This window comes from Panthera onca, chromosome C1 (assembly GCF_046562875.1).
Source record: "Panthera onca isolate mPanOnc1 chromosome C1, mPanOnc1 haplotype 2, whole genome shotgun sequence".
Classification (NCBI taxonomy): domain Eukaryota; kingdom Metazoa; phylum Chordata; class Mammalia; order Carnivora; family Felidae; genus Panthera; species Panthera onca.
The window spans coordinates 176489760-176504275 of NC_138346.1; the positions used below are offsets into that span (position 1 = coordinate 176489760).

General features: G+C 42.4%; 1 long non-coding RNA gene across 3 annotated transcripts in view; it reads left to right on the forward strand.

Moving 5' to 3' along the window:
• LOC132672651 (uncharacterized) overlaps positions 1-12052 on the forward strand; it is a 240514-nt gene extending 228462 nt beyond the window's left edge. For all 3 annotated transcript variants that reach the window (XR_009607626.2, XR_009607623.2, XR_009607627.2), the window contains 2 exons: positions 4864-5037; positions 11968-12052. This is a non-coding gene — a long non-coding RNA (uncharacterized LOC132672651). The remainder of the gene's footprint in view (positions 1-4863; positions 5038-11967) is intronic.
• Positions 12053-14516: the final 2464 nt, after the last annotated feature.

Consider the following 14516-nt stretch of genomic DNA (forward strand, 5'->3'; position numbering starts at 1 on the left):
ATATTTCATGGTGATAAAGGGGTTAATCATAAGAAAACAGAACTCCTAAATGTTCATGCATCTTCTCAGAAAACTTATATGCAAAAACTGATAGAATTTCAAAACTTCTCTCTCAGTAATTAATTAAACAGTAGACCAGAAATGAGTAAGGATATGCAAGATTTGAAAAACACTTGAAATCAATTTGGCCTAATTTACGTTTAGGAAACACTCCAACCAACAACATCACAGTATACATTCCAACAGGATGGAACATATGCCAAATTACAGAACTAGCCTTTAAAAGTAAATCAATAGGGGCATCTGGGTGGCTCTGTCAGTTAAGCGGTGGACTCTTGGTTTCAACTCAGGTCATCTCGTAATTCGTGGGTTTGAGCTCTCCATGGGGCTCTGCGATGCTGGCGTGGAGCTTGCTTGGGATTCTCTCTCTCCCCTGCCCCCTCTCTCTGCCTCTCCTCTGCTAGCACTCTCTGTCTCTCTGTCTCAAAATAAATAAATAAACTTTTGTTTAAAAAAGGAAATCAATAAAGGATTAAAATCAGAGTATTTTCTCTGGCTTCAAGGAATTGATTTAGACATCAATAGCCTAAGATGATCAATGACATAATCCCCAACTATTTGGAAATCAAAGGCTGCGCTCCTAAAATAAACCGTGGGTCAAAAAAGAAATCAAAAGTGAAAGAGAGATGAGCCCTGGGGACACAAGAAGAAATGCATTGTGTTTTCTACCCTTTTGGGTCTCAAGATCTAGCGGGGCAAGTAAATGAAGCAGTGCAATAAACATGGAAACTACTGTCACATAGTAAAAGTGTCATCTGACATAGATAAAGGAGGGGTGCACTCTGCACAGGAAATGTCATTTGTGCGGGTCATTGTAAAATCACTGGCATTTACCAATGAAAGAGAAGAAAATGTTTAAGGGGGGGTGGGCAACAAAATGACGTTTCATTTACTGAAGCTAAAGAGAGGATGTGAGGAAGGATGGTGGTAGAACGTGAGGTTGGAATTGTTGAGAATAGACTAAATAATGAGTTGGAGACCTTGGAATTTATCCTTAGGCCCCTGGCAAAATGTGTTTAAAGGAAAACGAAGGGGGACATGCTCAGACTTGTGTGTTGGAGACCTAACTGTGGCCATCTTCAATATGGCAGATGAAGTGGGGTTGGGTTGGGGATGACAGCATGGAGGTTGAGTGACCAACTAAGAGTCAACTGAAATAATCCAGGGGTGGGGTCATGAGGGTCTGAATTAAGGGTCTAAGAATTTAAGTGGTGAAGAACATTCTCCTTAAAAGTCGTAAGATGTGAGTCTGAATCCACGTTCTTCCAAGAACTCAACATTTACTCTTGAGCAAATTGCTTCACTGCTCTGGCCTTAAGAACATCATCTGTAAAATGGGAGCCACCCATGGTAAGAACTGTCAGAGGCAGCCAAGCTTGCGTCCTCTTAGAACTTTTGTGACCAGCTCTGAATACCTGTTCCCACTACCTGGAAAGCTGGAGAGCTCTTCACCGACTCCCTCTTGTCTTTCAGATATGGAAAAGTTTCACCTTCTGTGGGGTGAAGGTTGACTGCCTAATCAAAACAGCTCCCACTGATCACTGTTTAATGCGTTACTTTCTTTATTGTCTCAGAAACATTTATCAATATCCAAAATTGTCTTTTCTATTTGCTGCCTCTCATCTGTCTGCACCCCACTAGAATGGAGGCTCTGTGAAAACAGAGAAATTACCTGTCTTATGTCCCACTGTACCTCCAGCATCTAGAACCATGCACGTAAAGGACCCTCATTAAATATCCATCCAGTGCTGAATCTTATAAACCCATTTCTTTTTATGAGTGTCATGAGAATTGCCTAAGATCACACAACTAATAAATAGTAGAGAGAAATGAAAATCCTTTTCTTCTGATTTCCTGGTTCACTGATCTTTCGATGCATGACATCTGGTCTCTTACCTCATAGGATCATTTAGGAGATCAAATAAGAGGATAAGATGAAGAGCCGTAAGTTTTCTGAGAAGACAAGGCTCATGATTTAGAAGTTGCCCGGAAAGGAAACAATGACTCAGTGCCTCTAGAGGCTGAGAGCACTTCACAAAATGCACTATCTGGGCAGTGTGGAACCTGGGAAGCTTGGAAAGGGGTCGTTCTTTGTTTCTGCTGAGATGCGAAAGCCAGCATTTGGTGCCATTGAGAATGAGATTCAATAGGGACATATGATATGGGAGGGAGGTGGATGAGGCAAAGGAAATAGATAAATGTCTGCCTCATTAAAATGTTACAGAAGTCCTGAGGTGGCAGGATTCCCAATTGCTCACATCTAATGCAGTCCTTCCTCTTGTGGCTTTCTGAGTGAAAGGTTAATTCCTTCTGGGTTTCTTCCATTCTCAAGGGCTGAGGAGGGAAAATCTGTTTGTGACTGAGAAATAAAGAAGACCTCCACCAGGCAGTGGATGGCTACAAGTCTAAATTTGATGCCATGGAATGAATTAATCTCTGCATCTATGGCTCACTCGCCTGGCAACTGTTGAATAAATTAATTAATATTGCCAGATACTGTGCTAGGCATGGTGATAAAGGGGTGAACGGGAAGATGCGGGCTTTACCTAAGGGAGCTTGAAGGTAGGTGCAGACAGATAGTGAACAAACGATGGTGTAATGAAGTCCCATCTTGTTGAGGTGACCTTGGGGAAGTTCCCCCTGCTCAGTGATGCTCAGGGCTACCCAGGAAAAGACAACTGAGAACTTTGTCACCTTCGTATTAAGTAGAAATGCGGCCATAAAGCAATTTGATTTTAGCGCAAAATTTGAATTTTGGAAACGGTCTTCAGTCTGAAAAATACTTAGTTTTTACATATATGCTTTTCAGAGATTTGCGCATTGTGTCATATGTTTATTTTTAAGCATTTGGAAGACTATCTTCCAGCTTTATTGGATGGTAAGATATTTAAAATGTACATTGTGATGATTTGTTACATGTCTACGCGATAAAAGGATTCTTCACATTTAGTTAATAAATGTATTCACCACCTCACACGTTTATCAACCGTTACTCCCTGTTTCCTCCACCCCCGCAGCCCCTGGCAACCACTTTTCTGCTCTCTGTTTTTATGAGTTTGACTTTTTTTTTTAAGGTTCCACATGAGTATTTGCCTTTCTCTGCCCGCCTTATTTTCCTTAGTATACTGCTCTCAAGGTCCATCCGTGTTATTGCAAATGGCAGGATTCCTTCTTTTTTAAGGCTGAATCATATTCCATAAGATATCCATATGTATATACTTATACATACATACTTGGCAGGAGTCTTCACTCCTACAGGCGTCACATGTCACAACTGGGAAAACTGCTCTGGCTGCATACCAGGTGACAGGAAAGCCTGCCAGCTTGACCATGGGATACCGTGTGGCCATGTGTCCGGGACTGCCCATTGGTCTTTGGATGCAGGCTGCCCTGGGGAAGACTGGCTCTTGGGCGAGCTGGTGCCGTGCAGCTGAGGTGAGCCCAACAGGGGCCGACAGCTGAGTGCCACCTGCTGACAGCGGCTGGGCAGCGAAGCCTTTCTTGAAGGGGGGTCTGGGCGGCCCGCCTCCACAGGCTCATCACATGGGCTATGGTATGGTGACCAGGACATGCGCAACACAAGACTTCATGTTGAAACACGGCTCCTTTACTTTCTAAAGTAAAAGTAGCTCAGGAAACTGACTCCAACTTTCGAAGGCTCGATTCTACCATCCATAACGTGAGGAGAACAATAGTACTTTGATTATGAAGCTGCTGTTATGCGGCAGTGAGGTCATATGTGCTCAGAACTTAGCACGGAGCTCGAAAGTGCCACCCGTCGCTGTTCTCATTATTTGTAAGCTGAGTCTGAGCAGTTAAGATGATGCACGTGCAGGTGTAATCATGCTTCATTATGCTCGATTGTTTCTTTTTTTTTTTTTTTCCTTCTAATTTTTTCCTGAATAATATTTCCAAGGCTCCACGTGGCTTTCTTTGGGTGAACAGCTGGCAAGGAGGAGAAAGGTGAGATCGGTAAGAGGATTAGGGAAGGAGAATTCTTTGTTGTGTTTGCTAACTGCTCAGTAGCCCCGGCAACAGTGGCTCTGTGGCCACTGCACTTCAACTCGATTTATGCTACACAGGTTGCAGACATGCATTAGGATGGATTCTCCAGGCTGCATGCGATCCTACCTCTCTTCTGAGACACCTAAGTATTCTGATCAAAGGTTTCCACTTGCCGGAGCAGTGGAGCATGATCTGACCAAATCTAATTTTTGTGTGGATATGGGTGTGTTTTCATTTCCCCTTTCATAAAAAAACGGGGGGTGGGGGGTGGCGGGGGGAGAAGGAAGGGGGAGCAGCATATGTTATTCCTTTGCTGCCATCTGAAACAGCCAAGTTGAGAGCCAATTTATTCAGCCTAATTCATTCCAGATTTCTCAAGGAATAAACAGTGTTCTTGAGAGTTCTCAGATGTATGGCCAATAGAGATCCAGTTGTCCAGGAGCTCTAATGTCAAACATGCAGGTACATTTCAGTTAGGGCACAAGGCGCTAGGGATGGAGGGTGGACTCAGACACTCTCTGGGTTACCCCTGAGACCCCAGAGCCGTGTAATGAGACAACTGCTTCGCATACCCTAAGCACAGACCTAAAAGAGCTCATTAGGGTCCTTGTAAGCAATATTATGTTTCATTGTTCAGAACTTAATTCAAATCTGCAGAGAGAAGGGATTGCTCAAGGAGAGAAAAACACAAGGAACTGTATTCGTATTCTTTCTCCATGAGTCTTACTTATGCTTTAAGAACCACTGCGCACCCCCCCCCCCCCCGCCCCGCTCTCAAAAGCCCTACCTTTTCTACAGAAATCTTCCTAGATGATGCCAGCCTACACTGAGAAAGGATTCCTGTTGGAGCCATTCCAAATCCCATTTCTCAGAGGACAAAATAGAGACTCTGCTACTCTCTGAACACCCCTCTTACTGAGAACTGGCAACACCTAATGTGGACAGAAGAAAGCTTACATCCTTTGGAGGCAGGTGAGTATAGGTTCCAATTTTGCCTCACTTTTCCTTGTTCTGTGAATTCGGGCAAGTTAGTTCTCTGAGACTGTTTCTTCATTTGAAAAATGAAGATGATAATTTCTGGATTTTAGGTAACATGTATCAACAAAACAACAGGGCTACCATCATTTTAGCTTTTGTTGCTTAGTCAGTATGTGCTTGGTCTTTTCCAATACATGGCACTCTCCTTGAGGACTACCGGGCTCATGGTGAGGGGACCAGTCTGTGTGCTGTTTGTATGCAGCTCCATTCTTCACTCTCACTTTGCTTTGCTCCGTATCCCTGGGGATGATTCTGCATTTCCCAGTCTCCTGGTTAGAAAGTTCCAGTGGGGTTGAGCCCTGGGAGGCACACGTCAGAGATAAGAGGCAGAAGAGAGAGAGAAAACTCCAGGTTGACTGTGCCTCCGGCCCTGGCTATGTCTCCTTTCTGGCCCCTAGACAAGCCTGTCTGGTTCCATCTCCACCCAGGTGACCCTGACCATGGGGCTCTGGAGACCTCACTCACTCCAGCCATAGGAATGACAACAGTTGCCTACTGTTGCTAATCTCTTGGTTTCTCAGCTCTTTCAACAGTGCAACCAGTTTCTTCTGTGCTTAATATTGAGAGCTTTCTGGTTGAACCCTAATTGATGTATTAAGTAGAAGAAGATATTCAGTCCCATAATTGCTGCAGATTGTTTTTTAAACAAGCATTAAAGGGGCACGTGTGTGGCTCAGTCAGTTAAGCGTCTGACTCTTGATTTCAGCTCTGGTCATGATCTCACAGTTTGTGACTTCTAGCCCCTCGTTGGGCTCTGTACTGACAATGTGGAGCCTGCTTGGAATTCTCCCTCTCCCGCTTTCTCTCTGCCCCTCCCCTGCACCCTCCTCTCTCAAAATAAATAAACTTTTTTTAAAAAAGCATTAAAGAGTCCTGGTAAATATAGAATAATGGAAATCAATAAATCCTAAATATATGCAAAGTCCCAGCATGCTCATTTCATAGATACGGAAACTGAAGTCCCAAAAGGGAAGTGACTTCACCCAGGTAACACCATCAGAAAAATATGCAACATGCATGCTGATGTGATAGGCTTTGCTACTAAATCTGTAATTCAGATTTCTAGATTGTATGTTACTTGAGAACAGGGATTTCTTTTTGCATAGTTAACACTTGAACAACGTGGGGGCTAGGAGTACCAGTCTCCTGTGTATTTGAAAATCCAAAGATAACTTTTAACTCCCCCATAAATGCAACTATTAATAACTTACTGTTGACTGGAAGTCTTACCAATAACAGTTGATTAACACCTATTTTGTATGTTATGTGTATTGTAAACTATATTCTTAGAGTAACTAGAGGAAAAAATGTTATTAAGAGAGTCATAAGAGAAAATATATCAACAGTACCGTGTTGTATTCACTGAAAAAAAAAAATCCACCTGTAAGTGGACCCATGCAATTTGAACCCATGTTGTTCAAGGATCAACTGTATATCGATAGTTCCTAGCACATAGCCTGATATGGGGTGGATGCTGTAAGTGTTTGTAAAATGGAACTTATGCCCAGTCAAATGCAAACTCCTTGAGTAGGAGACACAGAGAAGCTATAAGTCAAATGCAAACTCCTTGGGGCACCTGGGTGGCTCAGTTGGCTAAGCATTGGACTTTGGCTCAGGTCACGATCTCATGCTCCATTTCTGGCTCTCTGCTGTCCGCAGAGAGCCTGCTTCAGATCCTCTGTCCCCCTCACCCTCTGCCCCGGTCCGACTCATGCTTTCTCTCTCTCAAAAATAAACATTAAAAAAAAACCATGCAAATTCCTTGAAGTAGGAGACAGAGAAGCTACAAAGACCCTAATATGTATCATAGTATCCAACTTATGTTTAAAATGTTGGCATTAATATTTGACCTGAGTTTTCTACTCTAGAAGACAAATGTTACACGGTTTACAAAATAATTTCTCACATAAGCTCTAGAACCATTTTGTGGTGTAGTAAGCAAAATCAGTATTTATCAGGCTTCTTTTATAGTTGAGGAGGTTAGGGTGGCTGGCCCACGCTAAGGTCATGGGCTGAACTTACATCTTCTGATTGCAAAATGAATATTGTTTCCATTACACTACCCTGTGCTCCCTATCTAACATCTGAAATAGATACATCTGGAAGCTATAGTATATTTAGCCATTAAGGCAGCATTAACAAGTTAGAAATAGCCTTCTCAAACTGGGGTTACTTACATCCCCAGGGGGTAACGGGGGTGCCCTGAGGCTACTTGAAGCTGGAGCGCCCTGAGCATGAAATTTACCTGAAGATTTGAATGACAATGTAAGTACTTTAAATGAAAGATGATTTCACGTTAAATTAACATGAATATATTGTGAGGAAGAAGACAAAGTTCTTGTGATTTTTTTTTTTTAAGTTTATTTGTTGAGAGAGAGGGGGGGAGAGAGAAAGAGAGAGAGAGAGAGAGAGAGAGAGAGAGAAATGGAGAGAGAGTGCAAGCAGGGGAGGGGCAGAGAGAGGGAAAGAGAAAGACTCCCAAACAGGCTTCCCACTGACAGCTCAGAGCCGGATGTGGGGCTTGATTTCATGAACCCTTAAGATCATGACCTGAACCAAAATCAGGAGTCAGATGCTTAACTGACTGAGCCACCCAGGTGCCCCAAGGTCTTGTGATTTTTATTATGAAATACAATCCCTCAAAGCATTTTTCAGTTTGTCATTGCTGTTTTAGGGGATCGCCTCTATTTCCACAAGGTGTCTTCATTTTTTATTCCAGGGGTACTGCAGCTAGAGTTTAAAATACTCCATCTTTTTTCTTTACAGAGTGTCCTTTTAAAAAAATCAAAGTACTACATGCACATAATTAACAAATCAAATACTATAGAGGGATACTAATAAAACCCAAAAGTTCTTTTGTCCAGCCCTATCACCCATCCTCACTTCCAGTACTACTCCCAGAAACAGTGATGTGCTTCTGTTTTTCAATCTTTATATAATGTTTGTTTTATCATTTCTCAACGAACCAACTTTCAATATTATCATTAACTTCTTCCAATAAAAATGAGTATTTGCTTTGCTTAAACACCTCTAAAAATATCACCTCCTTTTTGTGAGCTTGCCTTTTCATCGAAATGGAGGTTTGGGATGAACAATGTCTTATTATTGTTGTGATCGAATTTATTAGTCTATTTTTTGTTCCCTACTCAAGAAGACCCTCTTTACTTCAAAGTCATGAAGATATTCTTTCACGTTATCTTCTAAGAGTTGTATTGTCTTGTCTTTTTTATTTATACCCACGATGGATCTGGAAGTGATTTTTGAATATGATGTAAGGTGGGGACAAGTTTACATTTTCTGAATGGAAGGATATATTCATGGCATAATAACCAACAAAGGGCTCACTTTCATAGTATACAAGGAATATCTGCAATTAGTATGAAAGATACTAACAATCCAATAGAAATATGAACGTATTGAAAAAAGACTTTGCAGATCAGAATATTCTTTTTTTTTTTTTAATATTTTTTTAACGTTTATTTATTTTTGAGACAGAGAGAGACAGAGCATGAACAGGGGAGGAGCAGAGAGAGAGGGAGACACAGAATCTGAAACAGGCTCCAGGCTCTGAGCTGTCAGCACAGAGCCCGACACGGGGCTCGAACTCTCGGACCGTGAGATCGTGACCTGAGCCGAAGTTGGACCATTAACTGACCAAGCCACCCAGGCGCCCCTGGATCAGAATATTCTAATGGCCGATTAATAATACATGAAAAGGTACTTAACCTCATCTGTATTCACAGAAATACAAATTCAAACCATAACGGGAAACTATTTTATATTCTTGAATGAAAAAAAATAGAACAAGTCTGACCATAACAAATATTGGCAAGATTGTAGAACATCAGAGACCCTCCTGAACTTCTGGTGGGGATATAAATTATATTTTTTAAAATGTTTTAAAAAATATAATTTATTGTCAAATTGGCTTCCATACAACACCCAGTGCTCACCCCAGCAAGTGCCCTCCTCAATGTCCATCACCCACTTTCCCTTCTCCCCCACCTCCCATCAACGCTCAGTTTGTTCTCTGTATTTAAGAGTCTCTTATGGTTTGCCTCCCTCCCTCTCTGTTTGTAACTTTTTTTCCCCTTCCGCTCCCCCGTGGTCTTCTGTTAAGTTTCTCAAGATCCACACAAGAGTGAAAACATATGGTATCTGTCTTTCTCTGACTGACTTATTCCACTTAGCATAATACCCTCTAGTTCCATCCACGTTATTGCAAATGGCCAGTTTCATTCTTCCTCATTGCCAAGTAGTATTCCATTGTATGTATAAATCACGTCTTCTTTATCCATTCATCCGTTGATGGACATTTAGGCTCTTTCCATAATTTGGCTAGTGTTGAGATTGTTGCTATAAACATTGGGGTACATGCGACCCTGTGCATGAGCACTCCTGTATCCCTTGGGTAAATTCCTAGCAGTGCTATTGCTGGGTCATAGGGTAGGTCTATTTTTAATTTTTTGCGGAACCTCCACGCTGTTTTCCAGAGCGGCTGCACCAGTTTGCATTCGGTGAGGATATAAATTATTAAAACCACTTTGAAAAGTATTTGATACTGTCTACTAAAGTACCCTCTAAGCCAGCAATTCTACCCTTCAGTAGATACACAACAGAAATGTATGCAAATAAGCACCAAGAGATGTGTCTGAGAATTTTATAGCAGTATTATTCATAACAGTCCCAGACTGAGAACAACCCAAAAGTCCACAAACAGGAGGATGCTTGGCATTGACAGCAGACGGGGGTTAATACAGGATAGAATATTTTTATAGCAAAGAAACTGATGAATCTCACAAACATAATTTTGAGCACCAGAAACCAAACGCACGCACACACACGCACACGCGCGCACACACACACACACACACACACACACACACACAAAGGCACTGTATAATTATATTGCTATGAAAATAAATAGACAGGCAACACAGTAGAGTGATGGAAGGAAGTATGCAAGGAAGAAGTGGTGATTGCTAACAGGTAGCCAGAAACTCCCTAGAATGTGTGTGTTCATTTCCTAGGACTGCCATAAGACCACACCATAGACTGGGTGGTTTAAACAACAGAAATTTATTTTCCTATAGCTCTGGAGTCGAGAATTCAGAGATCAAGATGTCAGCAAGATTGGTCTCTCCTGAGGCCTTTCTCCTTGGCTTGTGGATGGTGGTCTTCTCCCAGGATCTTCACATGGTCTTTCCTCTGTGTGTGTTTTTGTCCTAATTTCTTCTTCTTACAAGGACACCATACTGGATTAGGCCCCACTCATGTCACCTCATATTAACATTACCTCTTTCGAGACCCTGTCTCCAAATGCAGTCACATTCTGAAGTCCTGGGGCTTAGGACTTTAACATATGAAATTGAGGGGGTCCCAGTTCAGCCCGTAACAGTGAGGAAAGGGTATGATCTTATTTTCCAGGGATGGCAATATCTCACTTCTTGACCTGGGTGGTGGTGCTAAGATGGGTTTAACTTAGTGGTAATTTATGGCAAGGAACATTTCTTTTTTTCCTTAAAAATTTTTTTTTTATATTTTATTAGAGAGAGAGAGAGAGCATGGGAGAGGGAGAGGGGGAAAGAGAGAATCTTAAGCAGGCTCCACGCCTGATGCAGGGCTTGAGCCCAGGACCATGGGGTCATGACCTGAGCCAAAACCAAGAGTCAGATGCTCAACCAACTGAGCTGCCCAGGCACCCAATTTCTTTTTTTGATTGTATTTGTACTTCATGACACAAGAGCTAAACATAGATAAAACTAAAAATGTGAGTTAGTCAGCTTTGCTGAGGTAACAAACAACCCTAAAGTCTCCGTAGTGTATAACAGTGAGCATTTATTATTCACTCACATTACTTCTTGGTGGCTGTGGATCTGCTGGACCTAGGCTGAAGGAACAGCCTTTCTTTGGGACATGCCATTCTTGTGGCAAAGGGAAAAGAACAAGAGAGTTGATAGAAACCCATGATGTTCCTTCAAGCAAAAAAAACCCCAGAAAACTGTATAACATGATCTCATTTTGTGAAAATATTGGTGACCATTCACCAAGTATACATCAGTGGGGAGGGATGTTGACTTTTTCCCTGGATGGGAGGCATTACAGGTCAACAAGATGTAAAATCCTCTTATAGGATAGGGGGCAAATAACGTGGAACAACAAAATAATCTGCCATAAAAGGTCAACAGAAAATTATAGACCAGGAGGAAAACATTTGAAATGCAAATGACAGCTAAATACATTTTTGAGCAGTTAAAATTTTTAAATACTTTAAAAAACAGAGGTGTGGGACAAAAAGCATTGGAGAATTTGTTTTATAACCTTGGAACAGAGAAAGTTCAAGTTTGACATCAAATTCTGAGGTCATAAATCCGACAACATAAAAAGTAAACACGCTGAATTAGAAAAACTACCATATGCACAAAGTTGAAAGACAACCTACAAATATTTGAAACTCAAATCACAGGGAAAAGGTACTTTTTTGAGAATAGGATGTGCTTCCACAAATTAATAACAAAAGGTTTAACAAGTTGGCATTATTGGACACAAGAATTTACTCATGTGTTGTCTTCATTTCTGGGGCCCCAGGCAACTCAGATGAACAATTCTAAAAAAGAAAAAGAAAAAGGTTCAAACATGGGAAAAGATCTCCCGTCACATTTATAACAAGGTAAATGCAAATGAATGAAATTCATAACGAGACAATTTTTTCACCTATCACATTGGCAGAGTATGGAAGTAAGAAGTGGTTTTTGCTAATAGGTGGCAAGAAACTCCCTATAATGGGTATGTTCGTTTCCTAGCACTGCCATAAGACCACAACAGACTGGGTGGTTTAAACCAGAGAAATTTATTTTCTTACAGCACTGGAGTCTAGAATTCGGAGATCACAAACGTGGATAATGGATATCAGGGGCCAGTAGGTCATCTTATATTGCTGAAAAAAGGGTAAGTGGCCTCATCCCACTCCAATTTGGCAATATCTCTAAAAGTTTACAATGTATATATCCTTTGATCAAGGGATTCCATTCCTAAACGTGTACCCCATGGAGAGCACATGTACAAATATAAGCTTGCAGAAAAGTATGTATCACAACATTGTTTCTAAAAACAGTAAATGATGGAAAAGAAACAGAAATTTACTACTTTGAAGCACTGGTAAAAGTGTAGCCCATCCATGGAATAATATGCTGCCATTAAAATAAGACACTTTTACATTTACTGAAATGGAAAGATCTCCAGCATGTATTAAGTGGGAGAAACGGGAAGGAAGTGCAGAAAAAATTTGCATACAAATCCACCTGTGTGGGAAAGAAAATGGACGGACTCTGAAATCTATTCACTGGCTGACTGTCTCTGGGGAGGAGAATGGCGTGGATAGGAGACAAGGGAGGGATTCTTGTTTTTTTGCCTTTTTATACCTTTGTACTTTTGTATTATGTGCCTGTATTACCTAATTATAAGCAACCAATCTAACAAACATGAATGAACAACCCAGAGAAACTTAGGAAGTGATGTGAGCGACTGAAAAGATCCCAGGATTTATCATCAAATGGGGTCTGAGTTGAAATCCTAGCTCTCACCCACTATGGGCCCTTTGTTCTCTGAGTTCTGTGAAATATAAATCTGTAAAATCAAGATCATAATGCCCAACAAGCAGCACTGTTGGAAGAATGAGACATAACATGAATGAAGCCCCTGGCTCAGTGAAGAGTAGCCGTCATTATTGAATTCACATTGGGGGAAATTAATAACCACAGAGAAGGCTAAATGTATTCCAAGTTACACAGGAAGTTTAACAGCAAATTCTTTCCCAAGGGGCAGCTTCAGGCTTTGGCCTATTCTCCAGAGCCTGCTGAATATGAGAGGAACTGTTTTCAGGGCGGGCCAGACCTGGGTCTGTTTGGCGGTGCTCCAAAGTTTCAGGTGCAATAGGTTAGCAGCAACGGGTCGTCTTGTTTTCCTCATTATCATTGTGAAGAAATTAGCCCGCAGTTGTTCAAGCGGGAGGAAGCATTCTGGGTGGTCTGGGGCCCCCTGAGAAGGCCTGCCAGATGAAGGCCGGGATGCCCAATTACATTTGAATTTCAGGTAAATAACAAATAACCTCGCAATACAGATATACCCCAAATAGTACAGTACAGCTTACGATGCGGCGTACGTGGACTACAAAACCGTTTGTGGATTATCTGAAATTCAGATGTTACTATGAGTCCTGTCCTTTTATTTGTTAAACCTGGCAGCCCTATCCGTGAGTGGAGATACCCACAGGCGAAGGCTTGTGTTTATTTGAGAAAATACTGCAAAGGTCCTCAGAGCTAGTCTTTGAGAAGCACTTCTCCGTGGGCACTCTGTAGCACAAATGTGGAGGAGATCTGGGGGTAAAGGTGAAATGAAGGTCAGAGGAGGCCCGGCTGTGCCCAAGGAACCCACCAGGTAAAGCTGCTGCCTTCGCTATGCTTTGGCTTCCCCTTTTCTTCTTGGAGGCCGCAGGTGCCTAGAAGTGACACGAGGAGGCAGCACGGGAGGAGGGATGGGAAGACAGGTGTTTCTCCCCTTGTTGATGCAACTCTCTTCCCAGTGAGCATGCGCCAATCACACTCGCCTTTAAAAGCGGGCCTTGGGCGCTTCCTGGTCTGTGGAGGGGTTTTCTTGCTGGGGGTGTTCTGTGCTTTTGTGGCTTTTTCCGTGGGGGCGGTTTTTCCGACTCTCGGTTTGCAGATTTGTGTTTTTTGAGGTAGGGGGTTGGGTGAGAGAGAGGGGGATCTAGGGGACAGGGGTGGGAGTAGTATCTGCTTTCTTTCCCCCAAGAAGTTCCTTTTTCTGTCCCTTTTCCAGGCCTGGAAGGCCATTGTGTTGGCAGGACTGTTCTCTTTTCACTGTGGCTTCTTTTACAAAGCATCATGCTGTCACCTCCAGGAGAGCTGGCTTTTCACCTCCTCTTTCTACCCTAGTTCTGAACAAGGCTGTGCCCTAAATGTTAGGGGGTGGTTTGAGTGACTGAGATTGCTCCCTGAGTTTCAGGCTTTGTCTGATTCACTGCCAGGGAGGGGGAAGCAGGCCCACAGAAGTTTTCTTCCAGCTTCTTATAGAAGGGGCTCTCCGTCTTTCACTTTGGTCTCTAGCAGGAGAAGCTGTGCTCCAGCAGAGACGCTCCATAATTTAGTGGTTCTGGCAATTGCTGTTATTCCCGTAATGGTAGGGGAAGGTCCGTCTCCCTTTTCCGACCATTGAACATAGAAAGTGGTCAGCTAGACCTTCCTGCTGCTTAGAGAGGAAACGTTGTGATGGAGTCTGGCTGCTTATTTCACAGGAAGCTTGTTTCCAGCTACATGTATCTTGCCGGAGCTCTGCTCTTCTGTACTAAGGCTTCTGAAGGCAGACGCAAAGCAGCAGCATGGGCAAGGAGCTAA